Below are 24,085 nucleotides of genomic sequence, written 5' to 3'. Positions count from 1 at the left end.
GTTACATGTTTCTTGCTTGGGCCCCTCACCTCCATTGGCATGGCCTGTGAACATATATCATTCTTAAGTGCTGTATCTTATCATAGCTATATATCTGCGTATATCTACACACACACACACACACACATATACTTATATATATATAAAATATATACATATATATATATATCTGCATATATATTTATATATATATATATATATATATATATATATATATATATCTGCATATATATATATATATATATATATATATATATATATATATATATATATATATATATTGCTGTATATATATCTAACAACATGTGGACCCCTCACCTCCATTGGCATGGCCTGTGAACATATATCATTCTTAAGTGCTGTATCTTATCATAGCTATATATCTGCGTATATCTACACACACACACACACACACATATACTTATATATATATAAAATATACATATATATTATATATATATATATATATCTGTATATATGTATATATATATATATATATATATATATATATATATATATATATATATCTGCATATATATTTATATATATATATATATATATATATATGTATATATATATTGCTGTATATATATCTAACAACATGTGGACGTATGGGTGTCTGCATATGTATATATGTGTACGTTGATATTTATTTATATGTCTATCTATGTATGTATACATTTGTACTACAGAGAGGGGGGTGGTATAGATCTATATAGTTATGGGTATTTATACAAACACATATACCTCTAAACCTTTAGCTACATATCCGGTAATGTTGACTGGTATTGCTGGATACTGTGTTTTGTGTGCATACCGGGTAACCTTGTGTACCACGAATGCTTTGCGATACCTACAACTAAATCCATTGGTGTACACAGAGTCACACGTGACATATATTGTTAGTACCAGGAATACATTTGTCCCATGCGGGACAACTCAAATATTGGGTATTCAACCTTCATCTTCATCTACACCCAGGGTTACACAGGTACCCCTGGCTATGTGCATGATCTCCAGCGTGTGCCCCTTCTAGGATACTTGGGTCGTGACATCATACGGGATGGGTCCCAAGTGGGGGGCAATGTGTGGTGGTGTGGTAGCTATGGGCCAGTAACGAAGGTAGGGGTGGTGGCTGCGTGTGTGCTGCGGGTTGGGGGAAGCAGAACTGTGGTTATGCATGTATGGATTGGGGATGGCCTGGATTGGATGGACCTGTACTGCTCGGCCTGCCTAGTTGGTGGGGGAGAGGGGTATGTGATGTCGACATGTGAAACATAACAGAGGGCTGATTTAATTCCCTAGTTCAATGATAGACGTACAATACTATGAGCTTGGTAGTGTATTGCAGGGCAGATGTGTTTGGCTGGGCGGGGGGGTATGCATATTCTTACATGACATATACTGTTTGGGGCCTCTCAGGCCCATTGATGGTGCATGTGGACATATATGTTTCTGTTCATCTACCATTGGTATCTACAGATGTCTGGTCATATATACCTCTGTGGGCATATATATTTGCTTACATATGTCTAACTATGTAGGAATATATCTACGGAAACATATATCTGCATACATATGTCACTTGATGTGTATATGTGGACATATAGATGTTGACATATATATGTGTAGTTGTCAGCATTTGCATGTATATCTGTTCATATATTTGTATATATATATATATATATATATATATATATATATATATATATATATATATATATATATATATATATATATATATATATATGGATATTTATATATATGTATATATATGTGACTACATCTGTAGATATGTTGTATCTGTTTAGATAGTGATATATTTTCAAACACACGCCCATCTAGCTGTAGGTATACATTCTCTGTACTGTTGCATGACTGGGCTGGGGTTATTTTTCTGACAACATACAATTTCTGCATATCTGGCATGGCTTAGTGGTAAATCATTTTGTGTATGGTGTGCATAGTCCTGGGTGCCAGCCTTGTAGAGGTTGTTTGTTTTGTTGCTGGGCAGAACACCGGCCGTTGGATATGGTGTGCTTAAGGTACTTTCAAGCGGTTGTAAGCAGGTTTGCGCAGAGGTAAGCACTGCTGACTTCCGCTCACAGTGTCTTACACGCAGTTACCTTCTCCTTTGCTTAATCTGTGTCGGCGGTGCTTCACCACACCCAAACGCACTTGCACACGCTTACTAGTGCTTACATATGCTTACTACTGCTTATCTGTGCTTACGCCTGCTTACTGCTGACTTATTCATTATGGTACTGACTCTTCATGTGTGCATTTAATGCAGTACTCCAGTTCACATTTAAATGTTATTTAGTGGGTTATACAGCAATAAAATGTAAATAAATGTTTGTATACAGATTTCACATGGAAAATGGTAGGTGCTGCAGTGGGACTCGAACCGAGAATGCCTGCTCATTAGGTGGATGCTCTGACCACTACACTATTGCGATGCTGCTTCATTTGCATATATTTTCCTTGTTATCCTCTTCAGCCTTTTAAGCTGCTTTAACCGTAGCTAAGCGATGGGCACACCCACGCACCTATGGTTAGCTGTACTCAAGAGTTTTAGAAATAAATACAGGGGTTACTTCTTTTTATTTTTATGTCCTGTTGCTGTTGTACACACGGGGGACTGTTGGTGGGGATATGCGGACACCTATGAGCGGTCTCTCTTATTTATTTACAGTTTCTGCTGTTCTACTTTGCAGACACGCCCCCTGCACTCGTCCACACTCCATGTAGGATTAGGAGGTCAGGCAGCGTGCCTTCATTAATATGCATGGCATGCTGCTGTCCTCCTCCTAAGCTGCCACTTCCGTGTAGGACTAAACTAGTCCTGCATGGAAGATTAGTGAATCCAGGGGACAGTTGCTTTATTGATTATGCATTTATAATTATTGTTTGCAAAACAGAGAACAGCGAAATTCTATTGGAATTAAATGAGATGTAAAGAAGTCTACTCTGTTTGCCTGCTGAAATACTTACAGAGTTAAGTATTGTATGAAGATGAAACAAATGAATAATGTAATTGATTGGGTAATTAAAATTTTAGTTCATAGGTTCATAGGTTCATACTAGGCTATCTGCCCTAGGGCATTTATAAGCCTAGCCAGAGTGTGTTTGGCTTTCGCCACCCGTTTTAAATGAATTTTGCTATGCCCTTTTTCGAGGTTAGTACACTGTGCCTCTGTCTAACAGTGGCACAGAAGTGATACCCGGGGTAAACCTACGATCTCCCATCCACTCATCAAGATTCCTCTTGAAGAGAGTCAATGAGGGACTCTGCCTAACCTGGACTGGGATTTTATTCCAGAGTGAAGGGAGCCTCTGGATTATTAATCTGTCCCTCCAGCATGTCCTATTTATTTCAGTGCTGAGGTTCAAGTCTCTCGAGCACGTAGCTTGATGGGATTTGGATTTTCTGAGGTGCAGCATGTCCATTAATTCCGGGTTGGACATGGCTTTATACGTCAGGCACAGATCGCCTCTGAGCAGGCGGTATGCCACTGAGTAGAGCTGGAGTTTCTTTAACCGGGCAGCATATGGCATCTGAGCCCTTTGATCCTCTTAATGAGGTACTTTTGGGGTCTTTCCAGTTGCTGCAGGTGTCTGGTAAGGTACATCCCAAAAGAGGCTTTGTACTCAATTAAGGGCCTGATGAGGGATGAGTAAAGAGGCACGATGACCTCCCCTGATCTAGATGTGAATCCCTTCATGATTAGGTGGGCTATATAAAATGTTTTTCTAACCACTTTGGCCACGTGGTTGTCAAATGAGAGATTGCTATCAACTTGGGTCCCCAGGTCCCTGATGTGGTAATTTGTGGGCACTTTGTTTTTGCCAAAGGGGATGACTATACACTTTTTGGCGTTTAGCTTGAGGCCATGGCTCTGGCACCAGTTGTCTGTTTCTATGAGGCCCTTTTGGAGGATGCTTGTGTCGGCTGGAGAGTCTATTATGGTGCCCAGTTTGCAGTCATCTGCGAACTTGGTCAGCCACAGTCCTTCCGTGTTGGCCTGTACCTCCGAGAAATATATACCAAACAAGAGAGGTTCCAGGACTGAGCCTTGTGGGACGCCACTTGTAACTGGTTTGGAGTCTGACATGGCTCCAGCAATTCTAACCATGTGGCTTCTGTCCTTGAGCCAGTTTGCAACCCATCTAGTGACATAGGGGTTTATATTTAAGCTGGTGAGCTTATCTATAATGCCCGAGTGGGTATTGTATCGAAGGCTTTTGCAAGGTCCAGGTAGGCTGTGTGGACCACCTTCCCCTCGTCAATGGCCTTGGTGACTGTTTCAAAGAAATTGACCAGGTTTAAGAGGCAGGATCTGCCCTTAACAAAGCCGAACTGGGTAGGATCCAGTGTCTGTAGGTCCCCAATATCTTTATTTATGAGGTCCATGATGATCCTTTCCATAGCTTTGCAGACCAAGCTAGTCAGGCTTATGGGGCGATGGTTTCCAGGATCCGTTGAGGCACCACCTTTGTGGAGAGGGACTACTGTTGCTGTACGCCACTCTTTGGTTACATATCCTGTAGTAAGGCTGAGATTGAACAGTAGTTTTAGGTTTGGGTTTAGCTCTTCTTGGAGTTCATGTAGGATGCAGCCCGGGACACCATCTGGTCCCATTGATGCTGTGTTTTTTGCTTTGGAGAGGACGGTTCTTACCTGAGCATCTGAGATGTCAGGGGGGCAGCACTCTGCTGGGATAGATATTTGCCCTTTTGTTGGGGAGGGGGGGGAGAAGTTTGTGCTGAACCTGTCAGCTAGGATGTTGGCAATGTCTGTGGGTTCGGTGTATTTTTTGTCATTTTGGACTAATTCTGAGCATATCTGGGAATTCCCACCCAGGTTCCTAACATAACTAAAGAAAGCCTCGTGATTATCCTTAATGTCCTGTGCAATTTTTCTCTTGAAGCTGGCCTTAGACGATTTTATGAGTGCCCGTAGTTTTTTGCTAATACTCATCAGAGATGCCTTCCCTTTTTGGGATTTTGCTCTATCATGAAGTAGCTTCCTCCTTCTATTGTATAGTTTGTTTATGGCTGGAGTCCACCAGACAGGATGTCTGCCTTTGGATGATTGGGTCTTGGTTTTATTTGGGATTGCATGATCCATGCATTCCTGTAGGTGTTCATAGAATGCGTTTATAAAGGATTCTGCTGTCTGGTGCCGTATTTTCCACAGGCCCGGGGGTTTTGAAGGATTCCACCTCGGTTTTGAGGAGTGTGAAATTTGCTTTAGAGAAGTTTTTCACTGTGGTTTTCTGGGCAGGGGGTGGGGTCGGGATGTAAATATCCAGTGAGATTAGTTTATGGTCTGATCTTACCAGTGAGGGATACACTTCTGGTCTGGAGCATAGAGTCCCCATGTTGGTGATGATCAGGTCCAGTATGTTTTCCCCTCTTGTGGGAGTGGTAACAAGTTGTTCCATAGCATTTGAGTTTATAAATTCTAGCAACCTTTGGGCTAGGGTGTTGGAGCTAGAGTAATGCTCCTAGTCTGTTTGGGTAGTTGAAGTTGCCTAATATAATGGTGTTTGGAGAGACCTTCATATTTTCCAGTGTTCTCAGGAAGGTCAAGTGGGGTTCCTGGGTTTTGAAGGGTGGTCTGTAGCAGGCTATAAACTGGAAGGCAGTTTTACCCACTGTTAGTTGCACATGGATAGTCTCTGATGCTTCGTGCTGTGCCACCAACCTGGAGGTGTGGGTATCTTTGATGAATATTGATACTCCCCCTCCTTTTGTGGTTTGGTCCAAGTTTTGGGGCCAAAAAGCATGGTATGAGGTATAACCTGGTAGTGACAAACTATCAAAAGTATGAACACACATATGAAACTTTCCTTGCTAATAAGGAGATAACTTGAAATAAAATATGAAAATCTTATTCTGGTTGCCCATAGGAATGACAATTTTATGATAAAATTGGAAAGTAAATTGCTATGTCCATATTTTAAGTTCAGTCTGCTTGTGTTTTCCACTGTTGGTGATTTTCTACACAGGTGCAAGGTTGGTGGAAACTAATTATTTTTTGTGGAATTTTGAAGGAACCAGAGCTTATTTAGGTTCATAAGTGTGTACTAGGCTAATGGCCTTGGAGCCTTTACAAGTCTAGCCCATAAAGATTATATCACCCCAGATGGGATTTGAACCCACAATCCCTGGCTGAGGAGGCCAATGCCTTATCCATTAGGGTATGAATCCTATGCTGGGAATTAGAATTTTGCTGCATCTTGATAAGGAACTATCCACAAAAATCAATCACACACAGGGTGTGTGTGAATCAGAAAAACAAGGTCCATCACATGGCCAGGCCAGTGAGCACAGTTGGGAAGGGCATATGCTAATGGCTGTATAATAGCATGCAAATAAGCAACATTATGAAAATGAGCCCTCTTGTGTATACTAATCAGGCAAATCAAGATGGCAGAGCAATTCAAAAATATACACGTTATGCTATAAAGCCATGCTCACAGCATATTTGAACTCAACCAAATGCTTCTGTTCAGACTGAGGGACTTGCTCTGTGCTATGGGTTGCTGCATCATTAGTAAATATATATATCTCAAAGAGGCTGTCATTGCCACTGCTGTACCTGGTGATGCATCATAACACCCCCAGAGGCGATGCATAATCCAGCCAAGCTTAAAATTTCATAGACCCCACAACACTGATATTATGGACACCATCCAAGAAATAAGAAAATGCGATGGCCTGATTTGCAGCCCTGTGGGGGTCATGGAATACCTATCCCAGTGGATATAAAGGTATTAGCTCCAGGGACCTTTTAGCAACGTATTGGGGAAACAGTGTGTGTATCTCAGGCATCAATTTCTTGATGGCATGCTTCAGCATGTGGAGGAGCATAGTTGGTTCTCATATATCCCAGAGGATGGAGCCAACACCATGTGGGAATTCTGTGAAGTAGCCCATTTCCTTGAGGTACTGAGAGACACAGACTGTATCCACATTGTAGTAAGGGTCCTACCTGGAGAAAACTGGAAAAGAGGTACATGAACCATAAAGGGTATCATTCTATCAACTGCCAGGTGGTCTGTAATACACAGGGCATCATCTACAATGTGTGTGCAGGCTACCCAGGTAGTTAAGTCTCCCACATATAGGCAGAAAACTGCGGAGGGTGAAGTCGCTCACCCAGCAGGATAAATTATATAAATGGAGCTACAAACCACCATAAAAATCAGGTAACTTTAATAAACAATCCCTGTAGGGACTAAACCACAAATGCAGTTATACAATCAGGGTAAAACTAAGTGCTTTCATCCCTTAGTAGAGCAGTACTTCATTAAAGTTCTAAACAAATCAATTAATCACAGATTTACAACACACTCCTCCTGTCCACCTCTCAATTAAAATAAACCATTGTAATAACTGTGGGAATACATAAAATTCAAGTAGTATAAAGCCATTGCAGAAGAGGTAGTAGATACAAATCACCTAAGGAAAGTGACATGACATGACATTAATCATCATTCCCTCCAGTTATCCCTTTAAAAAATATTCAAATAAAATTTAATACATGTAAAAAATATATAATTTAAATCTTGATGAACATGTATTAATACCCAATAACTTTTTCCTTTAGAAAGCTAGTCAGAGAAATACAATCATTAAGACCATGTGGCCCAGTTGCATTTATTTTCAGCTGCCACTCAGTTTGTTTACACTCTAATTTAATTTAAGAGATTGGGCTTACTGTACATCAGTACCCTAATTGCAGAACGAGCGTTCTCCAGCAGGGTATTAATGTACAAGTAATGCCCAGTGAAAAACAAGTCCACTGCTTCACGGCGGCTTATCAAGCTGCCATGGAGCTCGGACTGGGAAAAACGGAAGGGCTGCCATTATTTTATGCTTGATAAGCAGCACTTTTGCTGTTTTGTGTGTGTGTGTGTGTGTGTGTGTGTGTGTGTGTGTGTGTGTGTGTGTGTGTGTGTGTGTGTGTGTGTGTGTGTATGTGTATGGAGAGACAGAGAGTGTGTATGTGTGTATGAAAGTAAGAGAGAGAGATGATCATGTGTATGTATGTTTAAATTGCTGTCTGCTTGTGTGAGTGAATACATGCATGAAAGCAAGAGTGTGTGTATGAGAGAGAGAGATCGAGAGAGACTGACAGTGATCATGGGTGAATGAATGCATGTATGAAAGCAGAAGGAACTGTGTGTGTGTGTGTGTGTGTGTGTGTGTGTGTGTGTGTGTGTGTGTGTGAGACATCGAGAGAGTGAGAGCGATGTGTAAGTGAGTGCATGTATGAAAGCAGAGAAGACTGTGTGTGTGTCTGAAGATTGAGAGAGAGTGAGAGCGATCTTGTGTGAGTAAATGCATGTACGAAAGCTGTTTATGAGAGAGAGAGAATGGGCTATCTGAAAAAATGTTGTGTTTTACTTAATTTTTTTCTTTTCTTAAGTACTATATTATTTTATATATATATATTTTTGATGTAAAATGCTTCCTCCAACACCATTAAGATACACTACAGAAAGTTTTAAACATTAGGCGGATGAGCTATTTTACATTAAAATATACAAAAAAAAAAATAAGTCAGTAAAAAGTACAGTTTTGTACCTACCATAAATGTAGATGTTCGAGTGCTCATACAGCTGCAGTCATAACAGATGGGTTATCCTGCTGTCAGGTGGGTCCTCGGTCGGCCGAATTCCAAAGTCTAGGTCCGGCGTCGGTTGTCGTCGCGTCCTCCCTGACATCAGTGCGGCAGGGGTATAAAAGAGGCAGCCGACGCCATTTTCTTCAGTTTTTCTTGCCCCAGATGTCAGGTGCCCCCAGAAGGAAGGCAAACATAATGTTATGCAAAAATGCAATGTTGATAAATCAAAAACAGTAGTTTCAAGCAAATACACCATAAAGGTTATATGAAAAGGGTTTGTCATAAGGCCTGTCCTAAGAGGGGTTGGAGGGAGGGAAACCTGGACTGCAGCTGTATGAGCACTCGAACATCTACATTTATGGTAGGTACAAAACTGTACTATGTTCATCGTGCATACAGCTGCAGTCATAACAGATGGGAAGAATCCCAAAGCTAAGTAAGGGTGGTAGGCACTAAGTGGAACTAGGAGGGGCTAGGATGCCCTGCAGGACTGCTGTGGCAAAGCCCGCTCTAGATTTAGTGTATAGTGGGAGGTGATAGTGCTTGGAGAAAGTGTGTACTGAACTCCAGGTGGCTGCTTCCAAAATATCCTTGGTAGGGACCCCCCTGAGGAAGGCTGCAGAGGTAGCTGTGGCTCTGGTGGAGTGGGATCTAATGCATGCAGGCACAGTTTTTTCCATGAAATGAGTAACAAAAGCGTATGCAGTGGGCTATCCATTTTGAAATTGTCTGTTTGGAAATAGCCTTTCCTTGAGCACCTGCAGCATAGGACACAAAGAGTTGCTCAGATTTACTGAATGGCTTTGTCCTGTCCAAATAATAACAAAGTTGTCTGTGAATGTCCAAGGAATGTAGTAGTCTTTCCCCTTTGTTTTGTGGATTAGGATAAAAGGTAGGTAAGTGGATAGTCTGATTCAAAGCTACACTGGATACTACCTTTGGCATAAAGGTAGGGTTGGTTCGTAAGGAAACTCTGTCCTGATGGAAAATGATGAATGGTTGCACAGCCATGAGGGCCTGTAGCTCCGAAACCCTGCAAGCTGAGGTGATAGCCAGAAGAAAGGCTGTTTTCCATGACAAGTACTGTAACTCTGATGAAGAAGCTGGCTCGAAGGGAGGAAGGGTCAGCTTTTCCAATACGAAGTTGAGGTCCCAAGCAGGGACTGCTAGTTTCCTTGGGGGTTTTATATTCTTTGCCCCTCTGAGGAACTGCCTTAAGAGAGGATGAGAGAATAAAGGAGGATCTGTGTTGTATTGTGCAGAAATGGCTGAAGTGTGGATCTTGATGGAGGAGAAGGAAAGTCCATTGTTTAACATCTCAGCTAGGTACTGTAAAATTTGAGGTATATTTATTACCCAAGGATTCTGTCCCTTCTTTTGATTCCAGGCACAAAATCGTTTCCATTTGGCGGAGTAGGCCTTTCTAGTAGAAGGTCTTCTGGCCTCCAAGATGACATCCTGCACCTCCTTGGAGAGGAGAAACTGTTGGGAAATCAAGGAATTCTCCATGCAGCTAGATTTAGAGTTTTGAGATGGCTGTGAAGAGTTTTGTAGTTGTGCTGGGACAACAGAAGAGGGACTAGAGGTAGGATCCATGGTGGGGAATGTGTCAGGCTCTTCAGGAGCGGATACCAGTGTTGCCTTGGCCAGTCTGGAGCAATGAGAATCATTTTCGGCCTCTCTGCTCTGGCTTTTAATAGAACGTTGGGCAGCAGAGAAAGAGGCGGGAAGGCATAGACTGTCAATGTTGCCCAATTGAAGGAAAGTGCGTCCACTTTCCAGGCCTGTGGATGATAGGTCCTTGAACAAAATGTTTTCAACTGGCAATATCTTTGTGAAAATTTGAGGATGCAACTTCCATTCGTGTGGATCTGTCATACTTCTGCTTAGATTGTCTGACAGTGTGTTTTCCTTCCCTGGCAGGAATTGTGCCTGTAGTTGAATTTTCAATTCCAGTGCTGTGTTCCATAGGGTCATGGCTTGCCTGCACAGGGGGCATGAATGAGTTCCCCCTTGTTTATGTACCACATCACTGTGGTGTTGTCTGTCCTTATCAATAGCTGGCCTGGATGCAGTAGGTCTTTGAAGGTCATAATAGCCTTTTGCACAGCTAGCATTTCCTTTTGGTTAATGTGAAGGAGCTTCTCTTTTCGTGCCCATTTTCCCTGAATGCACTGATCTGTCATGTGTGCTCCCCAGGCATAGTCTGAGGCGTCTGTTGTGATGATTTGAGTTGCTTGAGGTACACAGAAAGGAAGACCTGTGTTTCTTTGGCAAGCTTGAGCCCACCACATAAATTCCTTTTGAAGGCATGGAATGAGTGGTATAATTGCTTCCAAGCTGTGGCTGTGTTGAGACCATACGTTTTTTAGGTACCATTGAAGTTTCCTCATATGCAGCTTTGCACATGGGATTAGTAGGATGCAAGATGCCATGAATCCCAGAGCCTGCAGGACTTTCCTTGCAGTTAGCCTGGTGTAAGTTGCCATTTTTCTGAAGTATTGAGACAGTTGCCCTTGCTTGTCTGGCGTGAGGTAGGCCATCTGGGTGGTTGTATCCAAGCTGGCACCCAGGAAAATTATTTGTTGAGAGGGTATTAGTTTTGATTTCTTTTTGTTGACTGTGTATCCCAGGAAGTTCAACAGTTTTATTACAAACGCCAGGTGCTGCAGTTGTATGTCCTTGCTGTCCGCTTGGATCAGGCAGTCATCCAGATATGGGTAGATTTGTATCCCTTGTAGTCTGCAGAAGGCGGCTACTGATGCCAGGCATTTCGTAAACACTCTGGGTGCAGTAGATAAGCCAAAGGGCAATGCAGAGAATTGGTAATGGGTTGAACCTGCAAGAAATCTGAGGTATCTTCTGCAATCTTGTCTGATAGGAACATGCAGGTAGGCCTCCTTGAGGTCCAATGTTACCAGCCAAGACTCCTTGCCCAGCATGGGAAGAAGCTGCTGTAATGTGAGCATCTTGAATTTTTGCACCTGTAGATATGTGTTTAGGATGGATAGGTCTAAGATAGGTCTCCAATCTTTGTCTTTCCTTGGTACCAGGAATAGTCTGGAATAAAACCCTTGACCTTGTTCTTTTGCAGGTACCTCTTGAATTGCTTTCATGTCCATGAGAGCTGAAATTTGTTTTTGTGCCTCTGCCCTTTGATTTTGTGGCAGGTTTGGCATGCCTCTCATTTTTGGAAGGGTGTGAAAGTGGAACCTTTAGCCTCTGTCTATAATGTCCAGAATCCATTTGTCTTTTGTAACAATATGCCAATTTTTGAGAATAATGTCAGTTTTCCACCCAAAGGTGCTGCCATTAAAGCTTTGCTTGGCAGGTGTAGGGGGAAGTCATTGTGTCTGTTTTCTAAAAGACTGTGATCTATCTTCTCCACCTCTTGGGGTTGGTGCTTGCCACTGTCTGGCTCTGAAAGATCCTTGAGGTTGCCCTCTACCCCTTGGACGCCTGTATCTGCCCCTTTGAGGTCTGTCCGTGGCTGGAAAGGACCAATTTTTTGAAGGCCAGTTTCTGCTGAACCGTGGAGGCTGTACCTGCAGGAAATCTTTCACTGTTTGCATTGATTTCGCTTTTTCCTCCATTTTCTTTAGCACCTCCTCTGCTTTAACACCAAACAATACATCTTTTTGAAGAGGTGCATCTAATAATTTAGCTTTGACATGATCTGGTAAGGTTTGCTCTTTGAGCCAAGCATGCCTGCGTATAACAGACCCCGTAACAGCAGCTCTACATGAGGCCTCTAAAGCATCAAAACCACACTGCAAGGTATGTTTACCCACTTGCTCTGCACCATGCAACAAATCCTGCAACTCTTTTAAATCTGGTTGTTCTGGTTGTGTCATCTTGCTTTTCAGCTGAGATATCAAAAACTGTTGATACTTTAACATATGGAACTGACAGTTTAATGCCCTCATGGTTAAAGTGGCCAAGGTGTACACCTTCCCCCCCCACCTTTCTAAAGATCTGGAATCTCCCTCTGAATGTAATGGGTTTTTAGCAGTAGAGGCCTTAATTCCCTTGGGACCCTGTGAAATAGTTTCTGGGTCAGCAGTATGGCTTTTATATAGGAACTGGTGAGAATCAGGAACCCAGTAATACCTGTCTGGTTTAACAAAGAATCAGGATTAAGGCTGGCTTCTGTGTACACATCATCCAATATATCTAAAACAGGAGGGATAGCCAGAGGCCTATACTGGGGGAGCAGAAGAAATTCCCTGAGCCTTTTCTTGGAATTTGAGTAATCTTGGCCTTCCCAGTGAAAGTGTTCCCTCAATGTATGCAGGGTTTCCCCAAAAGAGAAGTCCTCAGGGGGTGAGACCGAGGGAATAGACTCCTCTGCATCAGAGTCTTCGAATGGAGAATAGGCACAATCCTGGTCCTCAGATAGTTCTGAGGTAATAGAAGCTTGATCTGAGGAAGGGTAGTCTTCCTCTAATCTGGGCCTTTTGTCAGAGGGGGGTTGAGAACCCCTGATAAGAGTAATCAAATCCTCAGCCATTTTAAGCATCTGTTTTTTAGGCATGGTGCCTAGAGAGGGTGTCTGAGGAACCTGTTTTTTGGTTTTCATGGCTGTTTTAGATTTAGTGAAGGCTTTAATAGAGAAGGAGGAAGGCCTGAAGACCCCTTGAGAAATGGCAGGCCTGTCTAAATTCTGAGTTTCCCCGCCAGGAGTGGCATCGGTATCTGTAGCAGGAATGGGGGCCGAGGAGCCTGCGACATCGGGTACTGAAGACACCGGTAATGCATTGTCATCAGTACTCAGGGGCTGCGTAGGCGCCTTGCCGAGTACCGGAGAACCAGTAGTCGGCCTTAGCGTGGTATCAGTAGGTGGTGCGGACCTCATATGTCGGTCCTTATCTTTGCGTTTTTTGCTCAAAACTGGAGTCGGAGTATCCGACGACATAATATAATTAAATTGTTTGCCAAAAAAGTGAAGGGCGAACTCCGCCCGATGCTTAATAGTGCGTTTGTTGAATCTAGCACAAAAACGGCAGGCCGAGACGTCGTGGTCTGGGCCTAAGCAAGGTATACAGTAAAAGTGGAAATCCTTATGCGGTATTTGCTTCCCACATGAAATGCAAATATTAACTTTGTCTGACATCAGTCTGAGGCAAGAAAAGTTTCCCCAACGGGGTACTTAGCTTTCAAGAAGACTTCAGCTGAAATACTTTCGTAAATCTCAGGAGCTGGCCGACCGGCACTTGCGAACTGCTTCTGCTTCGGGCACCGCGCGGCAAGAAAGACTGAAGAAAATGGCGTCGGCTGCCTCTTTTATACCCCTGCCGCACTGATGTCAGGGAGGAAGCGACGACAACTGATGCCAGACCTAGACTTTGGAATTCGGCCAACCGAGGACCCGCCTGACGGCAGGATAACCCATCTGTTATGACTGCAGCTGTATGCACGATGAACATCAACAATTTTACAGACAGCCCATTCTCTAAGCACAATAATGCCCTCCAGGGTGTGTGTTAATGTGTAATTAATGCCCTTAAAGGGGTGCAGAGACCCACTACCTGCAGTGGCGGGCCTCATAACACCCCTGGGTAGGTGTTAATTACACATTAACACACACCTTGTCAGACATTATTGCTTGCTTAACTGGTCCTCCTCTCTGGTTGTGTTTGACCACTATGATAATAAAACACCTGAAGATATGCCCATCCTTATTTTGTATATTTCTAAAGAGGGCATTGGTCTGGGTGTTGTTCTTAATATCCCTTAAGTGTTCCTAAATACGTTCCCTAACATACCTCTCAGTTTTCCCAGTATAGAATGCAGTGCAATCTCTACATAGGGCAGCAAAGACAACCACTTTGGAATAACAACTACATTTTTGGGGGGATAAAACTCTCCCAAATACATGGATGTTTATATATTTACCTTTGATAATATACGGACACTGAGGTCACCTCCCATATTTACTCATGCCTACCAATTCACTTGTTATCTTACCAGAAGTACCACCTAGCTCAAGAAACTTTTTTATGTTCCAATCTCTCCTAAAAGTAACTTAGGAGAGCTTCTCCAACTTTCCTCATCTCAAATCCACCGATCTCAAAAATTTTCCAGTTGTTTTTCAGGATCTCCCTAATGGCATTTGCATCATTGTTATATGTAGTGCAAATCCCTTTTGAAATCTACTGTTGTCATTATAATTCTTAATGACAGTAAGAGGCTCACTTCCTCGAAGGGGGTTATAAACAGTACTGACCCTTTTGCGATACACCTCTCTAAATATTTCTTCTAGGAATCCCTCAGGGTAACCCGTATTAGGTAGCACAGATTTCAGATTTCACTCTCTGAAAAAAAATCCTTGTAAGGAGGAAACCATACATGCTATCCAGACAAGATGCCTCTTCACAACAGCTCTTTTCTGATGTGTTGGGTGACAACTGTCAAAGTGAAGTAATGTGTTGGAGTAAATTGATTTCCTATACAAGTAAAATGTAAAGCACATATTTAGATGGTTTGTAATAATTTCAACTACTAAGTAACAGACCTTCTCAACAGGATTTTTTTAATGGTAAGCTTTAGGAATTCAGTGGTATTACTAATATAATGAACAAATTCATCTAACCTAGTAGCAGTATCTTTCCAAAACAGAATAAAATCATCCAAAAAAAGCCTATAGAAAGACCATCCATCTACAAAATCTGAGTTAAAAATGAAGCTTTTTTCTCAATATGCCAAAATTATTTTGGCAAAAATGGGGGGCACTCTACTAAGAGATGAAAGTGCTTACTTCTACCCTGATTGCACAACTGCATTTGTGGTTTAGTCCTTGCAGGATTGTTAATTAAAGTTACCTGCTTTTTTATGGTTGTTTGTGGCTCCGTTTATATATTGTGTTCTAATTTATCCTGCTGGGTGAGCAACTTCAACCTATGAGGTTCTCTGACTTTTCGTGGTTTAACTGCTGTTTTTTCATTATTCAAGTCTCCCATATATGGCATAATTGTAACTTGTACCAACAGGTTGCATAGGATGACTTCCCATAGGGGCATCTTGTTGGTGATATCAGATATATCTCGGAAACCCTGACTCATGACAGCCATAAGAAGTCCCCAAAATCAAACAGTCCATGGGTACAGCAATGCCTGATCACAAACAAGAATCATTATAAAGCATGTGTTTGGGCTGCTATAAGCATAGTTTAACTGCCTGGATTCATATGTAGGTGTCCTGAAGTACAATCATGGCACATGTGCAAAAATATTGGGTAAATGGAGGAGCCAGCAGCACGGGATAATCATACCAGAAGAAGGCAGGCAAAGTGTGCCATGGCACTGACAAAGAGGCAGTAGCTTGCAAATAGTTTCAGAACATAGTAGACAAGAGTAACGTAGTTACGCTACAATAAAAATGATGCATGCAAAAACAACACCAGGCTGTGTTTATTCATGCATAAGCTGGCTACATTGTGCATCAGACACAGGCAACTCAAATAACAATGTGCAAGGGGTAGGCCACAGTTATCATTTGCACCGGTGGGGAAGAGAACACAGTAGTGGGTGTCTTTCATATAAAATGTGTGTCATCTGAGGAGTATAAATGCGAAATATGCTTTTCTGCGAAATGTTAGTTCTAGGGGGAAGGGAGCCTTTAAACTAACAGTTGAGAAGGGCCAGTGTCAGTGGAGGCATGTAATATACTGAGGGCTGTGGTGGTATGAGCATGAGTCTGCAGGGACACAGCATCAACAGTAGTTGTTGAAATGTGGGATGGTCTACTGGACATGTCCAGGGCATGCATGGCAGAGGGTTCAGTAACATGTGCACTTCCCTGCCCATGAGAGCTAGCTTTTCCAGGAGATGTACTGGGTATACTATTACCCTGGCTAGGTGCTGATGTACTGTGTGATATACAATGATATCTGCTACAATGAATGTCACTGTGGTGGTGGCCACACCATCAGGAATGTCCTCTCCTGGGTGTAGATACCTCCACAACAGATGTCACCACAGACTTCCTAGAATTGTGGGAGTGGGATCTTGGTTGTTAATGGCTATGTTGGCTACCTCCTTGGCATGCAGCAGTTGACTGCCTCCATGGACAGTCCCACACTCCTGGCAGACATGCCAGAATAGATATAACGTGTTCAATTGAGTGACAGAGTTCATACCAACAATCACACATACAGGACATTCACTCCTGTAGGTCACCACACACAAGGCTCAAATTCTAAACCTACCACCCTAGAAAACAAAAATGGGAAGAAATTGAGGGTAATGCTGCTCAATGCCAGAAGTCTAAATCTCAAAATGCACGCACTCGAGGCCCTTCTCAGTATGGAGAACATCGATGTCTGTGCTGTAACTGAAACCTGGTTCAAGGCTCCTGAGAGCACCCCGGCACTATTAGGTTTTACCTCATATCATGCGTTCCGGCCCCAAAACCCGGACCACTCCACAAAAGGAGGGGGTGTATCCATATTCATAAAGGATACTCACACCTCCAGGTTGGTGGCAACGCATGAAGCTTCGGAAACCATCCAGGTGCAACTAACAATAGGCAAAACTGCTCTACAAATTGTAGCATGCTACAGGCCACCCTCTCAAACTCAGGAACCCCACACAGCCTTCCTGAAGACACTGGAGGGTATAAATGTATCTCCAAACACCATCATATTGGGTGACTTCAACTACCGAATATAGACTGGGAACATTACTCAAGCCCTAACTTTCTAGCCCAATGGTTCCTGGAGTTCATAAATTCAAATGCCATGGAACAGCTAGTCACTGTTCCCACGAGGAGAAAATATACTAGATCTCATTGTCACAAACATGGGGACAAAATGCTCCACACCGGAAGTATATCCCTTATTGGTGAGATCTGATCATAAACTAATCTCACTGGAAATCCACATCCCGCCCCCACCCCAAACAAAAAAGACCATAGTGAAGAACTTCTCTAAAGCAAACTTCACACTACTCAAGACTGGTGTGGTATCCTTCAAGGCCCCTGAGTCAGAGGAAACCACAACCCAAGCTGCGGAAGCCCTTACAAATGCCTTCTATGAACACCTCCAGGACTGCATGGATCAGGCAATCCCAAATAAAACCAAGACTCTTTCCACAAAGGGCAAACGTCCAGTCTGGTGGACCCCAGCCATTAACAAACTTTACAATAAGAGGAGAAAGCTATTACATGATAGAACAAAATCCATAAAAGGGAAGTCACCCCTGATCATTATTAGTAAAAAATACGAGCACTCATAAAATCAACTAAGGCCAATTTTGAGAGAAAAATTGCCATGGATTCAAAGGACAATCATAAGGCCTTTTTCAGCTATGTTAGGAACCTGGGTGGAAACTCACAGATATGCTCAGAATTAGTCCAAAATGATACAAAAATCACTGAACCCACAGACATTGCCAACATACTGGCAGACAGGTTCAGTGCAAACTTCACCCCCCCCTCCCCCCCTAAAGGAGAGATAACTATCCCAGCCGAGTGTAGCCTCCCGGACATCTCAAATGCGCAGGTGAAAGCTGCTCTCTCTAAAGCTAAAACACAGCATCAATGGGACCGGATGGTGTCCCCGGCTGTGTGCTACACGAGCTAAATGAGGAATTAAACCCGCACATAAGGCAGCTGTTTAATCTCAGCCTTACCACAGGATACGTGCCCAAGGAGTGGCGTACGGCAACTGTGGTCCCACTCCACAAAGGTGGCGCCTCTACGGACCCTGGTAATTACCGCCCCATAAGCTTAACAAGTCTAGTCTGCAAAGCTATGGAGAGGATCATAATGGAGCTCATAAACAAAGATATAGGGGACTTGCAGACATTGGACCCAACCCAGTTTGGCTTCGTCAAGGGAAGATCATGCCTTTTGAACTTGGTCGACTTCTCCAGTCACCAAGGCCATTGATGAGGGAAAGGCAGTCCATACAGCCTACCTTGACCTTGCAAAGGCTTTCGACACAATACCCCACTCGGGTATTGTAGAAAAACTTACCAGCTTAAATGTAAACCCATATGTCACAAGATGGGTTGCAAACTGGCTTAAGGACAGAACCCACAGGGTTAGAGTTGCTGGCGCTGTGTCAGACTCCAAGCCGGTCACAAGTGGTGTCCCACAGGGCTCGGTCCTTGGCCCCTATTGTTTGGCATCTACTTCTCAGAAGTACAGGCCAACATGGGAGGACTTTGGCTGACAAAGTTTGCAGATGACTGCAAACTGGGCCATAGTGGAAAGTGCATCGGACACGGATATCCTTCAGAAGGGACTCACGGAAACAGATAGCTGGTGCCAGAGCCATGGCCTGAAGTTAAACGCCAAAAATGTATAGTCATACCCTTCGGGAAAAACAAGGTAACCCCAAGCTACCATATAGGTGGCAATCCACTAAGCACAGAAGAGGTTATCAGGGACCTGAGGACCCAGGTTGACAGTGGCCTTTCTTTGACACACACATTGCTAAAGTGGTTAGAAAGACTTTCTACATTGCCCACCTGATCATGAAGGGATTCACATCCAGATCTAGTGAGGTCATTGTCGCCCTGTACTCTTCACTTATCAGACCAATGATCGAGTACAATGCCCCATTCGGGATGTATCTCACCCGACATCTGCAGCAATTGGAGAGACCCCAAAAGTTCCTCACCAAAAGGATAAAGGGACTCCAAAATCTGTCATATGCTGCCAGATTGAAGAAACTCCAGCTCTATTCAGTTGCATACCGTCTGCTCAGAGGTGACATGTGCCTGACATACAAGGCCATGTCCAACCCGGAATTAATGGACATGCTCCACCTCAAAAATCCAAATCCACCAAAACCACTAGAGCAAGCGACTTAAACCTTAGCACGGATATAAATAGGATGTGCTGGAGGGATAGATTTATCACTCAGAGACTCCCTATGCTGTGGAATAAAATCCCGGTCCATGTGAGGCAGAGCACCTCGCTGACTCTGTTCAAGAGAAATCTAGACCTGTGGATGGGAGATCGTAGGTTTACCCCGGGAATCATCTCTGGGTCACTGCTGGACAGAGGCACAACAAACTAATGGGCACAGTATTTTTTCATATAAGGGGTGGCGTAAGCCACAATAATTTGGGCTAGGCTTATAAATGCCTTAGGGCAGATAGCCTAGTATAAACCTATGAACCTATGAACCTATGAACCTATGAACCTATACCATCCTTCACTCTCACTATCTCTGCCATGGCTGTGGTGGAAATGTTCTTTGCCTCCATGATGACCCTGCTCATACAGTGAGTTGATATTTTATTATTCGATAAACTGGATATGGTTCTAAAACATGGGAAAAATAATATTAGCTATTCTAACAAAAGGTTGTTTTTAGAGTATTGGAAATCTGACTATTTGCCTGAATTTACCCTATTGGCTTGTAATAAAATGTTAAGGAAATACAAATTTCAGAGATTCACAGATGTGCTGCATGCCAGAACAAGGCTTTCACTGCATAGCAGCAATACACTGCAGTATATCATATACATGAATACCAAAATGGCAAAACCACACAGAGGTAGAGCAACAAGTAAGACAGCAGGTAGCTCGAGTAAGCATATTGAGAAGCGGACTGTTGGCAAGTACCACATAGAAATAACTTACAGCATACTGCAAACACCTGTTGTCTGTTGCCCAGTCATTTGTTTTTTTAATAATTTCATGAAAGGTGAGGAAAGGGGAGTGTACGGTAGTAAGAAATGGGACAGCACAGCAAGCAGAGATATGTGCAGAGGGGAAGCATAAAAGAAAATACAAGTGATGAGGCAGGGTAATGTTTTCTGTGGCAATAGAAACCCCTTTGTAATAATATTTGAAGAGAGGGGATGATGAGAAGGATGATAGAAAAACATGAGAAGGAAATTTACTTATTTATTTATTTAGTTGGCATTTGTTTACCGGGAAAGTTCACTGGGCCAAGGAAGCCCATTTTCAGTGGAGGCCTGGGGGGAAAGCTCCAGAAAGTAATAAATGTACATAAAAACATTTACAGAAATTACAGAGACACAAAAATTATTTACAAAAATTACAAAATGTTAGAGATAAAAATCGAATACACAAAAATTATTTGCAGATATTACATCAAAGAATTACCAAATTTCAAGGGATATTCATTAAATTAGCCCAGGATGAACTAGACCTGCTACAAACTTTCTGACATAGAGGTTGACCATCATCATGGTCACAGATATAATAATAGGAAGATATAAAGTTGAAGAGAAATGTTAGGATGAGACAGTAGTATGCAGCAGGAGTGGTACAGGGAAATGAGGTCCAAAAATATTGGGAAGGGCAGTCAGTGGGACAGACAAAAGACACAAGACAGTACAACCAGGAGTGGATGTACACACACTAGGATGGGAAGACATGGACTGGAGAGAGACAAACACTGGGTGAGTAAATGGTGATGGGAAGGAGAAGACTTGAAGATGGAGAAAAGGGCTTGGCTGGTACAAAAAAGGAAAGAAGTACATCTGGCTTGGACAGCATGTATGGACAGCATGATGGCTGCTGACAGTTCCAGAGGAACTTCAATGTGACCCATGAGATGACAGAACAAGTTCAGGATAGATGGAGACACGGGCCACATCCCAATCTGGAGGCTCAGTGACAGGTGCCAACATATCATGTGAATCAGCAATCTGCTGCAGTAAGGGCAAGCTAGCACATACCCAGTGAGCCAACGATCTGTTAACCACTTTCTCCAGCATCTGCTGTACTGATGTTTGAGATACAGTTTGTGAATGAGCTAGACTACTTGCCTGAAGAGATCAGAGCATGCCCCTGACAAGTCTTCATCATGTTGCCATCATCACAACCTGCAGAAGATAAGACACAGTGGGAAGAATGGCACAGGCAGATGAGCTTCACATGGTATAATGTATATACTATTTCAGTATCTTCACATGGTATAATATATATACTATTTCAGTATCTTCACATGGTATAATGTATATACTATTTCAGTATCTTCACATGGTATAATGTATATACTATTTCAGTATCTTCACATGGTATAATGTATATACTATTTCAGTATCTTCACATGGTATAATATATATACTATTTCAGTATCTTCACATGGTATAATGTATATACTATTTCAGTATCTTCACATGGTATAATGTATATACTATTTCAGTATCTTCACATGGTATAATGTATATACTATTTCAGTATCTTCACATGGTATAATGTATATACTATTTCAGTATCTTCACATGGTATAATGTATATACTATTTCAGTATCTTCACATGGTATAATGTATATACTATTTCAGTATCTTCACATGGTATAATGTATATACTATTTCAGTATCTTCACATGGTATAATGTATATACTATTTCAGTATCTTCACATGGTAAAATGTATATACTATTTCAGTATCTTCACATGGTATAATGTATCTACTATTTCAGTATCTTCAAATGGTATAATGTATCTACTATTCAAATGGTATAATGTATATACTATTTCGGTATCTTCAAATGGTATAATGTATATACTATTTCAGTATCTTCACATGGTATAATGTATATACTATTTCAGTATCTTCACATGGTATAATGTATATACTATTTCAGTATCTTCACATGGTATAATGTATATACTATTTCAGTATCTTCACGTGGTATAATGTATATATATACTATTTCAGTATCTTCACATGGTATAATGTATATACTATTTCAGTATCTTCACATGGTATAATGTATATACTATTTCAGTATCTTCACATGGTATAATATATATACTATTTCAGTATCTTCACATGGTATAATGTATATACTATTTCAGTATCTTCACATGGTATAATGTATATACTATTTCAGTATCTTCACATGGTAAAATGTATATACTATTTCAGTATCTTCACATGGTATAATGTATCTACTATTTCAGTATCTTCAAATGGTATAATGTATCTACTATTCAAATGGTATAATGTATATACTATTTCGGTATCTTCAAATGGTATAATGTATATACTATTTCAGTATCTTCACATGGTATAATGTATATACTATTTCAGTATCTTCACATGGTATAATGTATATACTATTTCAGTATCTTCACATGGTATAATGTATATACTATTTCAGTATCTTCACATGGTATAATGTATATACTATTTCAGTATCTTCACATGGTATAATGTATATACTATTTCAGTATCTTCACATGGTATAATATATATACTATTTCAGTATCTTCACATGGTATAATGTATATACTATTTCAGTATCTTCACATGGTATAATGTATATACTATTTCAGTATCTTCACATGGTAAAATGTATATACTATTTCAGTATCTTCACATGGTATAATGTATCTACTATTTCAGTATCTTCAAATGGTATAATGTATCTACTATTCAAATGGTATAATGTATATACTATTTCGGTATCTTCAAATGGTATAATGTATATACTATTTCAGTATCTTCAAATGGTATAATGTATATACTATTTCAGTATCTTCAAATGGTATAATGTATATAGTATTTCAAATAAGTAATACACAAAGCAGCCCTTTTGTGCCAAAAGTCTCTGACACCTCCTGTGACAGCCAACACTTTTGTCCTTTTACTGTTAATGAAAGAAGCTAAAACTGATGAAACAGCATTCAGACAAAGGCGTAGGTGAAATACAGAATAATGCAAAGCTACACTCTGACATATATATGCAAGACAGCAGAAACGTGGAAAGCTGCTCACATTCTCACAACCAAGTGACAGTCCCACATATATATGTAAGATAGCAGAAGCCAGACATGGTGCTCGCAACCTTACAATGAAGCATAGTCCTTTATGTAAGTGAAAGATAGCAGAAAGCTGAAAATGTGCCTACAGCATCACAATATAACCACCATATCACATACAAGGCAAGAGAGCAGAAGCCTAACATAGTTCCCAGAGCCAGACAACTAACCATCTATGCAGTATCTCACAGTATGCAGCAGTGCCATGACACAGAGACAAAAAACACTCATAGTACACATACAGTCTCCCCTGCAGTACATCACTTGGTATGCCCTGAGATCTGTCAGAGTAAACAGCTATTGCCAGGAATACTTAAGTGCAAAAACAGTTTAAAAGTATTACAGTTTAAAAAGCAGTACAGTATGTGACACATACTATACCATTCTGAATATTCCTGCCTAACCTCTGCTTCTACTGCTAAAGATCTTCAGGGTGCTAATGGCACAGGTCATCACATTGGTACCTGTATTGCTCACCAGATGCCAGTACCCTTGGCCAGGTTGAACTAGACATTCATCCTCCTAAACAGACTACAAAGTGTCCCTACAGCTGTTTGCATGAACTGTCTGTGTATGGGAAAGAGCATGATTTTACTCTCTTTAGTACATAGGCAGGCAGTCTTCATGATGCACTATCATAGGCAGCCATTTCCATGAATATCCTCTTCAGTACATAGGCAGGCAGTCTTC

The sequence above is a fragment of the Protopterus annectens genome, chromosome 7.part0, assembly GCF_019279795.1.
Source record: "Protopterus annectens isolate FY-2018-M chromosome 7.part0, PAN1.0, whole genome shotgun sequence".
In the NCBI taxonomy this organism is placed as follows: domain Eukaryota; kingdom Metazoa; phylum Chordata; order Ceratodontiformes; family Protopteridae; genus Protopterus; species Protopterus annectens.
Note: the sequence above shows the minus strand (reverse complement) of the source record.